This window comes from Epinephelus lanceolatus, chromosome 7, assembly GCF_041903045.1.
Source record: "Epinephelus lanceolatus isolate andai-2023 chromosome 7, ASM4190304v1, whole genome shotgun sequence".
NCBI lineage: Eukaryota > Metazoa > Chordata > Actinopteri > Perciformes > Serranidae > Epinephelus > Epinephelus lanceolatus.
Genome location: NC_135740.1, coordinates 42,337,158 through 42,352,823, shown reverse-complemented (window position 1 = coordinate 42,352,823; position 15,666 = coordinate 42,337,158). Strand labels below are relative to the sequence as shown.

The 15,666-nt window shown below is 41.5% G+C and overlaps 1 protein-coding gene across 5 annotated transcripts in view; it reads right to left on the bottom strand.

The window, feature by feature from the left end:
* The window catches only part of arhgef37 (Rho guanine nucleotide exchange factor (GEF) 37), a 42,834-nt gene extending 28,458 nt beyond the window's left edge, over positions 1–14,376 (bottom strand). Inside the window, exons 1-4 of one of the 5 annotated variants that reach the window (XM_033632500.2) lie at positions 14,245–14,376; positions 12,581–12,680; positions 5,695–5,895; positions 5,218–5,327 (exon numbers count right to left, since the gene is read on the bottom strand). The gene's annotated coding sequence lies outside the window, so the exon portion shown is untranslated. Of the gene's footprint in view, positions 1–5,217; positions 5,328–5,694; positions 5,896–12,580; positions 12,681–13,808; positions 13,950–14,244 lie in introns of those variants that run through there. The other 4 variants (XM_033632502.2, XM_033632501.2, XM_078169572.1 and 1 more) reach the window with 4 other exon arrangements.
* Between the last annotated feature and the right edge of the window lie 1,290 nt (positions 14,377–15,666).

Sequence of the window (15,666 nt, the reverse complement as noted above, 5' to 3'; positions counted from 1 at the left end):
CCATCCTTAAGAAATACTTCACTGCATATTAATTACTCACTCAGTGTTACCTTGAATTAGTCAAGAAAACTTTGTTGTTCTCTCACGGCTCAACGTTTACTCTCTCAAAGTTTACTTCACAAATTCAAGATTTCCAGCGGTGAGAAAGTAATACACAAATCGTCATTTTGTGGGTGAAGTATCCCTTTAACAAGACATCAGTGTACTTCATTACTGACTCTCAGTGTGAAAGACAACCTCTTCATGGTGTCAAATGTCCTCATTCCAGTGTGAACCAGATGGACCACACAGGATCTACAATAACACTCGATAACAAGGAAGGGCAATGCAAATATTTGTGTCTCAGTCACTTAACTGTGGTGACACATCAGCTTGAATGAGCATGCTGGCAACTGAAGAGATACCTCAGGTCAGTCAAAACTCAAACCTATAAACTGTAACTAGAAAAGAAAACACTTGACGTCTTTTGCTGAGTGAAGTAAGTTATAAACTTAAACTTCAATGCTCAATACAGGAGTGGTATAAAAAGATCAGAACAGACACCAGCAACAGCTAGGTGAACCGGAATGTTGCAGAGATTAAGGTTTGAAAGCCCTCCCCCGTGTTTGGTGTATTTGCACTGCTGTGTTGTCCAAACAGTGCAAGAGACATATCAGAATTGGCACATTAACATGACCAGGTGAATAAACACAGATTGTAAGGTCATGAAATAAGGCTGCTGAGTTATGGCAGAAATCAAAATCACGAATATGTTGGTCAACTTTGAGGTCACGACTATTTAACCTAACATTCTGCATTTATTAAACTTTTAAAATGTCTTGAACTTTAAATAGAATTCAGCTGAGGAACAAAAATGTACAAAAAAAGAGAGATAAATAAATAAAATAAACAATATAGAAATGTAACCATGATGTAAGAGGAGAGGGAAAGACCCCACACTGTTGGCAGAAGAGCCAGGGACTGTGTTTACGCTGAGCAGCCTGCATAGGAATTAAGATATCACGCATTTAAACATATTTCTCTCTGTCTCCCTGATTATCTGGATACATCTCTAAGTTTGTTGCTCGTTGCTTTTTAGAAATAAAGTCATTAAGAGTCTGAAAAGACACTAAATCTAGCAAGAAAGTCACCATGTTGGCAACTTTGAGAGCAGCGCTGTAAAGGAAAGAGGTGCACTGGATTTATATCACAAGACAAATGAGAGCATCACTGTGAAACAGAATGCAGCACAATAACTGTTTTATCTCGATTATGTTGTTTTCATCATGTTGGAGGCCATTACTATAATTGGAATTAGAATTCTATTAATTGCTCAGCCCTAATAACACACTGAATTAGTTGAAGAAAGCTGCCATGCTGTTGGAGACATTCAGTATTACATGAGCAACCTGTTCAGTTAAAGCACATATTTCTCTAAAATGAACGCAGTGCAGAAGTGAGTTAGAGTCCGTCCCAATACTTACACTTCCCCTCAAAATTGGCCCTAGCCCTTGTTTTTGCACGTTCCCACGAAGGGCTAGGGTGTCCCAAACTTTAGGGAAGTGCTTTTCAGCCCTTAAAATCCCCCCTTAATTTGAAGGGCTGTGCGATGCACACCTACGAACCCATCTCAACTGAGGGGAAGATTGAATTTCCCAGGTTGCATTGACTATCCAGCCAGGCGAGTTTTCCAGGGAGATGGCAGCCTCCATGAGAAAGCCATCGCACAATTTAAGTACTATTTTCGCAAATAAGCACGCAAAAATTCCCGAATATGTCGGAATGTGTTAGGTTTCTGTATATGCATTGTTATCTGTAAGCGTTGAGTTAGAATATGAATGCTTGAAAATCGCTAATTCACGATGTAGCCGACATGAATATCTACAGAGTTCTCTGTGCAAGAAGCAGGTGAACACGTCTGTTGGCGTCCCAATTCGTAGGTAAATTCCTTACCCCTCAACACTACCCCTTCGTCATTGAGGGGAATCTATCTGGCGAGTGCACTTGAAACCAAGGGGTAAGGTCAAGCGAAGAGAATTGGGATTGGCCCTAAATGTCACAAAAGCTCAATTTCCATTCTATACCCTCTATCTGTTATTAAAAGACCATAAAAGTTAAGACAGAGTTTGAGAAAAGTTTTTCTAAACATCTGGTACACGATATGTCTTCCACATAAAAATTCCTGGAATATCAGGGCAGATAAGGAAACATTCCTGACTCTGATTTCTCATATGAAGATGAACTGCACAGACAGCAGAGCTGCAGTTGTGATGGCTTTGTTTTGACTGTTTACTTCACACAAACATGTAGAGGGGGGGGGGGGGGGGGGGGGGGGATGCATTGTCATGGACCCTCTGAGCTGGAGCACCACGTGTCGGCCCACCGGGAGGCTGGCAAGCTGCTTACAGAGCGACTAATGTTGCCGCCGCTGTGACAATTAGCCATTACATGGTTCAGCTGATCAGCCTTCTGTGGCTTTAAAGGACATACTGTGATGGCAGGTTTATTTTTAACTCAGTGATTAAATTAGAGTGTCTATGAGAGGAGTTACTCATGAAGACTTTAGCAACTAGGCTCAGAGTTTCCTCCATGTATCATAGTCAGAAGAGGTTGGGCAGTTTTTAATACTAGAGCTGGTATCACACCTGAGTTTCACAATCGATACCAGAGCAATACCTTAGTGATACCTGACTTTGGGTGGGGCTGCAACTGATGACTATTTTCATTGTTGATTAATTTTCTTGATTAACTGATTAGTTGTTTGATATAAAATGGCAGGAAATGGTGAAACATGTCGATCATTGTTTTCCAGAGCCCAAAATGATGTTGTCATATGTCTAGTTTTGGCCACGACCCAAAGAAATTCAATTAACTGTCATATAGGAGTAAAGAAAGCAGAAAATATTCACATTTAAGAAACTGGAATCAGAGAATTTTTCCTTTTTTCCTTTAATAAATTAAATAAACTAATGAATTGGTTTTAAATCAGTTGGCAACTTATCTAAAAAATGTCAACTAGGGTTGCAAATATGGTATTTTTACAGTACGATAAGTCGCAGAAAATATCGCAGTTTCGTGGTATACAACGAATCGATAAATCATTGCAGATCTAACTTTGAGAATTATTAACTGTTTTTTCTACATCACGCTTTTCATACTCTGTGTTCTATAAACACATTTCAGTTGGTACCAAATAACTAGAGTTTCAATATTCAGCCCTATTAGTCCACCGCTACTAAGACCTCACCTTCAGCTGCACGCTGCTGCATGAATAAACACAATCAAACTGTTGTCTTTCATTGTCTATTTGAGCTGAGTGAGGTCATGCTGTTCCTAAACTGAGTCACTAAATGATAAACTGATATGTTTCTGCAACAATGTCACACCTTTGCATGTGTTGTAGCTAGTGCACAGAGGGAATCTGTTCAACGGCTGTGGCTCAGGAGGTAGAGCGGATCGTCCACCAATTCTAAGATCTGTGGTTCTATCCCCGGCTCCTCCGGTCCGCATGTTGAAGTGTCCTTGGGTACAATACTGAACCCCAAATTGCTCCTGAAGGCTCTTCCATCAGTGTGTGAGGGTGTGCGAATGGTTATTGATTGGTTATAGTTATGGTTATGGGTGACTGTGACTCATAGTGTTAAGCGCTTTAACTGGTCGTGAGACTAGAAAAGCCCCATTTAAGTGTAGTCCATTTCATGTGAAGAAGAAAAAACACTTGCTTCTCATACATTTTACTCTGTTTCATTATATACATACACTCAGTACTACATTTAGCTGGGTGGAGCTAATAAAGTGGGAAATGACTCATACAGCAGCGCTGCATTAATTCATCCTGTCATGAAGTTTATAAGGTTCAGTTTCTGTTTTAGAGAAGTGGTGACTCAACTTAACCGAGAGCTATAGTTTGTGGTTCTACTGGGTTATACTGGGAGAAGTTTACAATATTTTCCACAGCATAAAATGTTCTCCCTATTTTTTGTTATTATGTGAATGGCTGCACTGGGCTGCATTGTATGTTTCAGGTGTCCACAACTCTTTTGTGATTGTAGCTATTGTCCTGCATTCTGATTTAATCCCACCTCACAGATTTATCTTTTCCCTCCAACAAAGGTTTTAGGGGTTTATCAGCATATGGTGACCCAGTGATGGGATAACAGCCAGAACTGGGTGTCAAACCTCACTATGTTTTTAGTGCTGACAAGAATCAGTCTGCAGCAAGAATCAAAACTGAAAGCTGGGATCTCTGCTTGATGTGATAGTTCCTTATCTAAATCATAATGTTGTCTGTTTTAAATTTTTAGGCCAAGTTAACACATGCTGCTTCTGTTTAGATATACCTTAACATTTAAAGGTCCAGTGTGTGGGATTAAGGGGACATATTGTAAGAAATGGAATATAATAAGTGTGTTTTCTTTGGTGTATAATCCACAGAAAATAAGAACTGTTGTGTGTTTTTACCTTAGAATGAGCTGTTTATATCTACATAGGGAGTGGTTCCTCGTCTACAGAGATCACCATGTTGGACGACCATGTTTCTACAGTAGCCCGGAAGGGACAAACCAAACACTGGCTCTAAGATAGGCCCATTTGCATTTACATGTTGACCACCGTAGTTAGAAGCCCCACCGCGACAAGAGCGTGAAGAAGACACTGATTCTTTTACCTGAAACTGCTTTCTTCAGTGTTTTTATCACCGGTTTATATCACCTAGTCTGTTTGTTTTGGAGAGGAAGAGACCTCTGCGGATAATTCAGCTCCCAGTAAAAACCCCTTGAACACTTTATACTGAAGGGATCCTCACTTGGAGAAGTTTCAACTGGCTGCATTCTGCAATCCTCACTGCCAGATACCACTAAATCTCCCTAAATTACACACACTGTTCCTTAAAGAACTTGGACTGAAAAAGCCTGTAGAAAAACATATTTAGACCTCTTAAAGTATAGTATCATTTACGTACAGTTACTGAAACTCAGGTATCATATTGGTGCAACCACTGACCTCTCTTAACCATTACGTTACTACAATTATGACACACCAGCACACAGAACAAAACAGATGACTCTCAGTCACAACCTGACGCAAAAACTTATTTTACATCCCAAAACAAGTGTGTCAGAGCTCCAGGCTGAGACATTTGCTGCACACCAGCAAAACCAAAACCACAGACATGACACCAGTGTGCATTAAGTGACAGTGTATCATTGAAAACCTTTACATGAGATCAGACATCATTACCTTGTGCAGAATCCTGGATTCAGCTGTGGTGAACGTCGGTCTCCTCTCTGTCTCTGTCCTGCTGAGCTCTGTCCCAAGTGAAGTAGAAATCTGCTGCAGAGGAGACGCTGCTGCATTGAAAACACACACACACACACACACACACACACACACACACTGGTGTAACTTTCTCCAGTGACTCACACACAGCACACTGCTGTTGGGCCTCATGTGGCAGGAGTGTGTGAAGGTATATTCACGACTGAGTGTGTGTGTGTGTGAGAGAGAAAAACAGTGTGTGAGTATGTGAGGGAAGGGGGGAGGGGAGTGGAAAGGAGGGTGGGCCGGTTGTTTTGTAGAGGAAAAAGAGGGGAGGGAGAGGGAAGGGGGGCCACACACACACACACACATACACACACACACACACATATACACACTAATGCTGCTGAATAAGCTGATTGACTGCAGCAGCTGGTGGGAAGAGGAAATGGCACCCACCCAGGCAGATGCGGATTGGCTGGCAGGTCCTCACACTGGAATGAAGGACCAATCGGACGACACCTAAAGAGATTTCATGAAACACTACACGGCCCACTGAAGATGAAGCGTCGAAGTGATTGAAGTTTTCCTCTCACAGGAAACAAAAGCACGGCGGGACGTCCCATCCTCTTCCAATTGCAGAGGGATTGTCTGGATTTTCTGGTGGAAGAAAACAAAAAGAGATTTAAAGCTCCCTCTTTTGGGTTTTCTCAGTCGAAAATAAAAGATTCACTGTTGTAATTTATTTCAAATAATTAAAGAAGGTGCATGAATGCCCGCTGAGCAGCTACTAGACAGCACAAAAGTATTTAAATGAAACTTGAGGAGTGTGTATTTTGAGATTCCACAGCAAAACCATTCACTTTCTCCAAATACTAAAGGGTGAGTTTCCCTGAAGGTGTCCAGCCGTGCAAATATCTGCTGTTAATTAGAGGCACCTGTCACAATACAATGGAAGACAATTCCACTTGTGGTGCTAAAAGCATTCTTTAAAAATGCACCTTAACAAGACTGATCTTGTGTTCACACAACGAGCGACAAAAAACAACAGTGGCCAGCTGCATTATCTCTGAGTCGCCCTTGAAGTGTTGCTCAAGTGCGCGTTGACATAGTTATGTCATCCTGGGCTTGTGTGTGTCTGCTCCTTGCAACAAAGCACCTCCACCCAACGTTTTCTCAAGTTAAAAAAAATCTATGCATGTGATCAATGTCTGAGCTGCATGTTAAAATCACATTTCGCTGCCCCACTGCATCCCTGTGTGAACTGCAATACAAAGAAGGCTAGCATGTGTCAGCTAACTTTGCTGAATAGCATCACAGATAGAAACAAAAACATTTGACATCACTGGAGCGTTGAAAAGGTTGAGGCCTGCTCAACTTCCGATCTGTAGCCCTTCACACAGCGACAAGTGTTGGGAGTCATTTTGTAGCTTCATGTCATCGACTGCCATTGAAAATGACTTGTAACCTGTTGCCGTGTCGCTCAGTAAGAACACTGCGCACAGTCTACAGGCTGTGACACACGTCAGCTGTCAGTCAATGTCAGGTGAGTGTGTGTGTCCAGCACCGTTGGCACTAGTCAACCTTAGTCGGCCTTTTTTCGGCTAACTTGCACGTTGAGTCAAGGCGCTTCTCAATCTGCGTTCTTGCCTGTACTTGTGTTCTTCCGGACTTGGGAAACGTCATCAGTCGCTGCCCAAGTACTGTTCCAATTCAAAGTCCGCATCCAGCCAAGTAGAGTCCAAATGTCTGGTTGTGAACATGCTCTGTCCGTTTCATCGGGGATGCATCGGGAGGTGACTTGTGTGGACTTTTGACAGCCAGGTATCCCAGAATGCATTTCTCACAGACCAGCGGCAATGGCAGCCATCCTTGGGAGTTTGTACTCCAGAGTCGAACTTGCCAAGTCAGAACTCCCAAATGTGCAAGTCCGAATTTGGCGTACTTGGTATCGAGAAACGCCTTCAGTGTCAGGAAAGCAAATCCCATCAATGAATAATATCACTCTGATTGATAATACCTGTGTAATTTTAAATATCATATGAAAAATTCCTGTCATGATACTCACGATATTTCGACTTGCTGACAAACGGCCTCCATATATGTGAATATGCGATAGTTGTGGTATCATAACAGCGTGATGATTAGAGGAGAAATGGCAGAGCATAAAGGTCCAGGTGGGAAAAAAAATAACAAAAAGAGAAGGAAATCAGCTGTTGATTTATATATATAGATACCAGGAGACATATTTTGTATTTGGGAGCTGTTTAAATGTGTAATTTGTGATAGATTTTATTTAGTTGAACTATTAATATTGTAGAGAATCTCACTCTGAGTCACTACTATACAGACTACTGTTGCCTGCTGGTATGGAGTTTTTTCCTCTCATGCAGGTGCAGAACTTTAGCTGTAGCCTTTGTGGTTTGTTCAAGTACAACTTTTTGGCAGTGACACAGGCAACATGAGATGATGCAACAGTCGGCATTCGTCACTGCTAGTTCTTGATGTTGGTGTGGTGTGTCTGGGCCTTTTGGCTAAGCCACAACAGGCTGTGTGAAGCTGTCCTTAGGCAAAGTGGGGCTTTACGCTAAATGCTAAAATGCTCACACAATGACAATGCTAACATGCTGACTTTTACTAAATTGTCAGTCTTATTCTAGCATGTTGGCATGCTGACATTTCATTGTGAACTACAAAATTCCTCTGAAGCTGCCTGCAGCCTGGTAAAATGCAGCTTTCATGATATGCAAATCTTTTTAGCAACAGTGAAAACATCCCTGTGTTACCTGACGGCAAACTGAAAGACACATTCAAATAACAGCCACAACTTTCAAGAGGTGCAAGAGTGCCAGTTTGATTCAGCTTCAGTTTCTTCCACACCACAAGATCAATCTGTCATCCCTCATAATAAACTCATCTTTCACACAGAAAATCTGTTGTTTGACGCAGCACAGACAGGCCATGATGCTGCAAATCCAAAGAGTAACAGGGTGGGGATTCAATACTGACAGAGCAGGATGCAATCGTAACTCTGTGATCATTGTTTGGACTTCAGGTGTTTGGTTGGACGAGAAAGATGTCAACACAGGAAACTTTAAGTATTTCAATATTTTCCCATGCTAGTTTTCCTCTCTTTTAGACAAATCAACAGAGCATGTGTTCACTATTTCTCAAAAACAATGGTGAACCAAACGCACAGACTCAAATATCCACTGCAGTATGAGCCTACGAGCCCTGAGAATAACTAGAACAAGATGTTAGCATGAACGCTGAGACAATGAAGGGATTCATTGCAGTCAGACTTGATAAGTCTGGAATGAGGGAGGCAGAAAGACAGCGGCTAATCTTCAACACATCGGTATGTCAGGGAGGGAGGAATGTTACAGAACAGGATTCTTTTCATCAGCTGATTAATGTTGAATGTCTGACTTAAGGTGTGCTGCAAAACAATAAGGCTTAGTGACAATACACTTCAGGCATTTGTTTAACTCTCTATCGTGACTTTCAGAGCAAACATCTTTCTCTGAACCAAAAACTGCCTTTCAAAAAATGCTCCATTCCTAGAAAGCACCGAGTAGATATCTGACTCTGTTATGTGTTTTGTTATTGACAGTAGAACCAGATGGGAAACTGGCCAGGCTGAAAATACAATCAACCAGTTTATTGTTATCAGATTGTTTGACGTGGGCTTGTATGAGAAACTACATATGGTAGATGTCAGTCGGAGTGCCCCCTGTTTGGAGAAGCAGGCAGGAGTACTGACACAGAAGCTCAGAAATGTACTGCTGTGGGATCATCAAAAAAACAAAAACAAATTTTAGCCATAAAAAAAATCTATGTCAGATAAAGTTCACAGTATATTTACAATATTTTCATCGCTTTACCTTGTTGTCAGACTGCGATTTCCAACGGGGAACTGAAACCGTTTCATCGCTCTCATCAAAGCCAGACTCCATTGAGAAAAACAGTAATTTAACAACTGCTAAACACAGGAGCTGCTGTTCTACTGCTGCCTCGATCTATTAGTTTGTCTGTGTTAATGTGTGGCTTCGGTGTTTAAAGGGGTTGGCTTGGATTTACCAAAGTCACACAATTACACAAACAATCTAACTGATCGAGGCAGCAGTAGGCCAGCAGCTCCTGTGTTTAGCAAGCTAAAATTACTGTTTTTCTCAATGGAGTCTGGTGGCTTGGAGGAGAACACAGATGGGGAACTAAAGCTGTTAATGGCTTCCCCCATTGAACATGCTGTCTGCGTCAAAGTAACGCACTGAAAACATTCTCAATATAGCAAACACTTAAGCTGTTATTGTTTTTTTAGGTGGCTAAAATGTTTTATTGCTGCCCCCATCCACAGCAGTGCATTGCTTAGCTTCCATGGTAGTACTCCTGTCTGCTTCTCCAAACTGGGGATGCGCTGACCACTATCTACTGTGGACAACACACCGACTGTAGACACGTGTCTCATGCAACCCCACTTTAAAAGATCTGAACTATGCCTTTAAACTCCCACATATCAATGTGTACAATTCTTCCTTCACACGTCAGTGTCAAGTGCGTCTTGAACTCCAGAGCTTTTGAGCTAGCAGCTGGAAAACGAGTGATGCCATGGCTGGAGTGAGAAGGTGATTCAAGAAAAGCAAGGTGAAAGAAGAGTCAGAGCTGGGTGGAGTGATGACTTGTCAAGACGGCTAAAAGTAGAACCATGTTTGCTGTAATTGCAGGGTTGGTCCACTTCCTGGCCACTGTACATGCCTACATGTCTTATACTCTGACATGTAGATTGACTTTGGCAGTGCCCTAAAAGGAAACTAGTATATGACAGTGTTTGATATCAAACATGTGATAGCAGCTATCGGGGGTGATAGTCCAAGATCACATTACTGTCCAAGTTCATAATCAATATGGGCGATCACAGACTGGCTCAGATTACTGCTGTAGCGTGCTCCTCTTGGACAACACTTCAAGATGACCTTTGAACTGAAAGCTACAAAGTCTATTATTAGCCCATATTGTTGAGGTCTTCCTGTGTACACTAAGTGACAAACAGCTTAGGAAAGATGACGCAGCTGGAAATGAAAGTTGTGACGATCACAGGAAACAGCAAACTCTCTCCCTGATAATGTCTCATGTTGCTGCAGCATTGCCCACAGTGAGTGAGATTACTTTAGGATGACTGTGAGTGACAGCAGATTAAGGGTGAAATCACACCTTTTCTTTGGTCTGACTTGTTGTGGTTTACACTGGCTTGTTTGGCTTGTTTAGATGTCACACTGTACTCTGCGTCATGGACTCAAAAGCTTGGAGTTTTGGTGACATTGCATCACATTCAGGGAGAGACAAAAGGCAGCAACGTGATTGTAGTGAGTTTATTCTAATGTGGAAGCAACATCTGCTAGTTAACCCTGAGTTTTAAGAAGTTAAAGGGATAGTTCAGATATTTTGAAGTGGGGTTGTATGAGATATCTATAATAATCAGTTTGCTCACAACCAGTTTGGAGGCTGGAGTCTGACACAGAAACAGCAAATATATTTTAGCCACCTAAAAGAACACCTACAAAGATCCATATCAATTTAAGGCTACACTATATTGAGAGTATTTCTACTGCTTTACCTTTCCATTAGCCAGCCCATTCAGACAGAGAGAAAAACCCCTTTTACACTGCCAGATTTTCAGCAAATGTTGGGCTGTTTTACCAGCCAGCTGCGAGTGTTTAGACACACAGAGCCGGACTGGCGAGTTGATCTGAGGTGCCCAATTTTCCGCCTCGTAGGGTAGACATATTGGCGGAACCCTTTTAGTTTAAACAGACCAAGGCGACCTTCTGCAACGGGAGGGGCTGTTGAAGACTTGTGGGAGGAGCTGTTGATGACGCTGCAGGTGCGACCCACTAGCAGGGGAACTAACAGGAAACAGCTGATAGCAGGAATTAGCGAGCAGCTAGTAGCAAGAGGGAAACACAAACCGGACAGACACTGTAAAGATGAGCAACTGGGGAGACAAGGAATTGCGCGCCCTCCTTGTCCTCGCAAACGAAGAGGCCATTAACTGTCACATGACGGGGACGGTGAAGAACGGGCCGACTTACGAGAGAATCACCGAAGGACTGACCAGCCGCGGCTTCCTTCCCACGTCACTGTTTACGTCACACACTGAGCTACATGTTGTGTTACTTGCTCACGCCCCCCATTGCCCTGAAAAAGGCGCATTCTGTATAAACAAAAGTAGGTAGGCGGCATTTTGCTGCACTCCCCGATTTTGTTTTTATACTGCCAACGCTGAAAAAAGACTGATTGGGCTTTCCTACAAATTTGCACAACTCCTGTTTAAAAAGGGCTAAGCTGTTAACGGCTTCAGTACCGCATCTACACTCTTGTCAGTGTCACCAGACTCCACTGACAAAAACAGTAATTTTGGCTCCCTGAACACAGGAGCTGCTGGTCGACCGCTGCCTCTAACAATTATAGTTGGTTTGTGTTACTGTGTGACTTTGGCAATTTAAATGCTCCTTTCAGAGGCAGCTCCTGTGTGCAACAATGTTAAATTACTGTTTTTCTCAATGGAGTCTGGCTTTGAAAAGACGATATATGTGCCTCCATTCCCCGTCAGAAATTGCTGTCTGAAGGTCAGGTAAAGGAGTAAAAATATTTCAAATACAGCATACAGTTAAACTGATATTGACTCTTTTGTCTTTTGTGTTTTTTATTTAGCTGACTGTTTAGGTGCTGGGGTAGACCAGCAGCTCCTGTGTTGAGCAATTGTTAAATTACTGCTTTTGTCAATGGAGTCTGGTTTTGAAGAGAGCAATGTAATGGTTTCAGTTCCCTGTTGGAAACTGCTGTTTCACAGCAGAGTGAAGTGATAAAACTATTGTAAATATATGTTTTTTGATGGCTGAAATTAGTTTTGTTACTGACCCCATCCACAGCAGTACATTGTTTAACTTCCTTGTCGGACTCCAGCCTGCTTCTCCAAACTGGAGCCATGCCAACCAACATGTACATTATGTAATACCTTGACTATGGATAAGTACCTCATGCAACCCCACACCAAAAGAGCCAAACTATCCCTTTAAGTATTTGTAAGCAACCTATCCTTAAATAAACATGTCGCAGAAGAGAAAAATAAAGAAATACGTCACTGAGAACTCAGTTAGCACATAAAGTGTTGAAGATATATAATAACCGAGTCAATAAAAAGTCAACATAACTCAGTTATCCACAAAGTGAGTGGAAAAAATCAGTTCTCAAATTAGGGTCCCACTGGCTGAATTGTGTGATGAAGGTGTGGCTACACTCACCAGGATGGTGACAACAATAGTGCGATCATAAATTGTAGTATTACCTCTGTACGTTCGGTTTCTTCTCTCAGCGTAGTTTCACTTCAGTAACCAAAAGCAGCAGAAGGAGACAAAAACATCACGGTAGCCTTGGCTTCCTTATCTCTGGATAACAGACATAAACACATTCAGACAGACTAAACATCATTGTTCACATCAGTACACTGTGTCTGTGACAAACACCGGGTATCTCTTGATGCTCATGATGCTTTACAGTTGGCCTTCTTGTCTGTCCTATTTGTTTTATACCAGAGAAGAAAACCTAAAAGAAGCAATTAAAGTTGATCATTTAAGGTCCAGTGTGTCAGATTTCGGGGGACATATTGGCAAAAATGGAATATAAGAAGATAAGTATTCTTCTTTAGTGTATAATCACAACAATAAGAATCGTGTTTTTATTTTTTGCCTTCAGAACTGCCTTAGTTCTTGGTGTCACAGATTCAACAAGGTGCTGGAAACATTCCTCAGAGATGTTGGTCCATATTGACATGATGACATCACACAGTTGCTGCAGATTTGTCGGCTGCACGTCCATGATGAGAATCTCCCGTTCCAGCACATCCCAAAGGTGCTCTATTGGACTGAGATCTGGTGACTGTGGAGGCCATTGGAGTACAGTGAACTCATTGTCATGTTTGAGATGATGTGAGCTTTGTGACATGGTGCGTTATCCTGCTGGAAGTAGCCATCAGAAGATGGGTACACTGTGGTCATAAAGGGATGGACACGCACAGCAACAATACATCTGAATGTGGTTTTTCCAATCTTCTATTGTCCAGTGTTGGTGAGAAAACCTGTGTGAATTGTAGCCTCAGTTTCCTGTTGTTAGCTGACAGGAGTGGCACCTGGTGTGGTCTTCTGCTGCTGTAGCCCATCTGCTTCAAGGTTGGACAAGGTGTTGTTGCTTCAGAGATGGTCTTCTGCACACCTTGGTTGGAACCAGTGCTTATTTGACTTCCTGTTGCCTTTCTATCATCTTGAACCAGTCTGGCCATTCTCCTCTGACCTCTGGCATCAACAAGGCATTTTGGCTCACTGGATATTTTCTCTCTGTAAACCCTAGAGGTGGTTGTGTCTTCATCATGTCTACATGACTAAATGCATTGAGTTGCTGCCACATGATTGGCTGATTAGCTATGTGGATTAACCAGCACTTGAACAGGTGTACCTAATAAAGTGACAGGTGAGTGACAGCCATAGGAGGCTGACAGGTTACAGGAATGTCATATTTACCTTCCAGCAGCCCCTGGTGTCAATGACAGATGTCCTTCACACAGATTGTCCACCATTAACACTAACAGCACCTGCTTTATTTAGACTCAGCAGCATTGTGTTATTTTGGGCAGTCATGTCTGACAGCAGCATGGCAGCAGGCAGCACGCTTGTTTTGATTTCACCATGAATGAGACGAGCTGTGGGCGGAAACCAGACGATACTTTGAGTTTTACCCTTGAAGCATTTGTGTCCGCTTTCAGCTCTGTATCACAGTAACGTTAAACATGTCTGTAGGATGACTTACAACATGTCGTTAGCAAACTGCGACAGAGCGGGAAGAAAAGAGGGTAAGACCCGGGTTTGGTTAGAGACAGTGTGGTAATGGTGTGTGTCTGCTGCCGTGTGTTTGGTCACAGACATGTCAGAGAACAAAGAAATATAATAAAACATTTACCTGTCTGTCTCCGTCCTCTCATCGCGTCTCTCATACCGCCCTGCTGTCCTCGGCTCCCTCAGCGTTTCTGACATTGAACTCTCGTTCACCTGTTGTCATGTCAGCAGCCTGTCAGCTCGCGACAACACAGGCGAACACGACATCCGGTCATCGCTTTACAAAATAAAAGCCCCAGAAAAGGAGCAACCGTGTTGTTTTCAGAGTAAAAGCCGAATAAAACATTTTCAGCGGATTAATTTCACCACAGCAACTGTGTAAAAATATATACATATATAAAATTATATAATTGTATTATTATTATTATTATCATTTTATACTAACGTAATTAATTTATCTAAATCATAATATAATTAAATTAAATTGAAATTAAATTAAATTAAAAATTAAATCATAATATAAATATATATATAAAAAATCTTCTAATTTGTACAGAATGATTACATGTCCTTTATTCCTATGCCATACAGGCATAGGAACAGTGTTATGTTTTAAGGTGTGCCATTTTTTATTATGTATATAACTTATTTCTCCTACCTATTTGCACTATTGCATCTTGTTTATTGTGATCCTTACATTTTTTTTTTATCTTTTTAAACAGAAACTTGCTACAAATGGCATTATCAGAAAAACATAGTTAAAGTATCAAAAACAAACTTTCATTCTCAAAAAGATGTTTGCAAAACACCGGTCTTTTCTCTGTATTTTCCACACAACCTTTAACCCAGCTGACACTGAATCAACAGAAGTTCAGACTGACTTGAACATTTACAGCTATGACAGATAATGATAAGAGAGATTTTTTTTATTTATGTGTTGTGTCATTAATTGTAAAACATTAAAACAAATAGCTTTTGCTGCATGGCTTTAAGAAAGTGGGAGCACCCGCAGAAAACCTGTACTACCCAAAAAACAAAGTCACAAAGACCTGAAGATGGCATGAGGTTTCTTTGGTAGTGTCATCAGGTGAGGTTTAAAAGTGCAGGCTATATGATCAACTTCTGGTTCATAGGTGGCTGTGTTTACTCCCTTGCTCTGGACTTCAGCGCCACCTTATGGATATTAATCATCATGACACTGTGTGAGGTCACAGGAGACTTCTGAAGATGATGAAGCGTTGAGACAGTGAGTACAGTACATCAGGAAAAGAGAACATTACTGACATTTTTTAAATGTCTGTTTATTGGCACATTAGTCAACAACCACTGAATACTGCATAAAAATTATATAAACTATTACAAAAGCAGTTCTGAAGCAACGAACGGACACACATAAATAACAGTTGGGCACATACAGTAAATATATGATTATTGTCATCTCACAATAGGTTTTACTTAGTTATTATATCAAAGGGTTCAAAGGATACTTATCACCAGGCCTGTGCATACTGAATGAAGGGTGGCCAAGTCTTATGGAATATTTAAC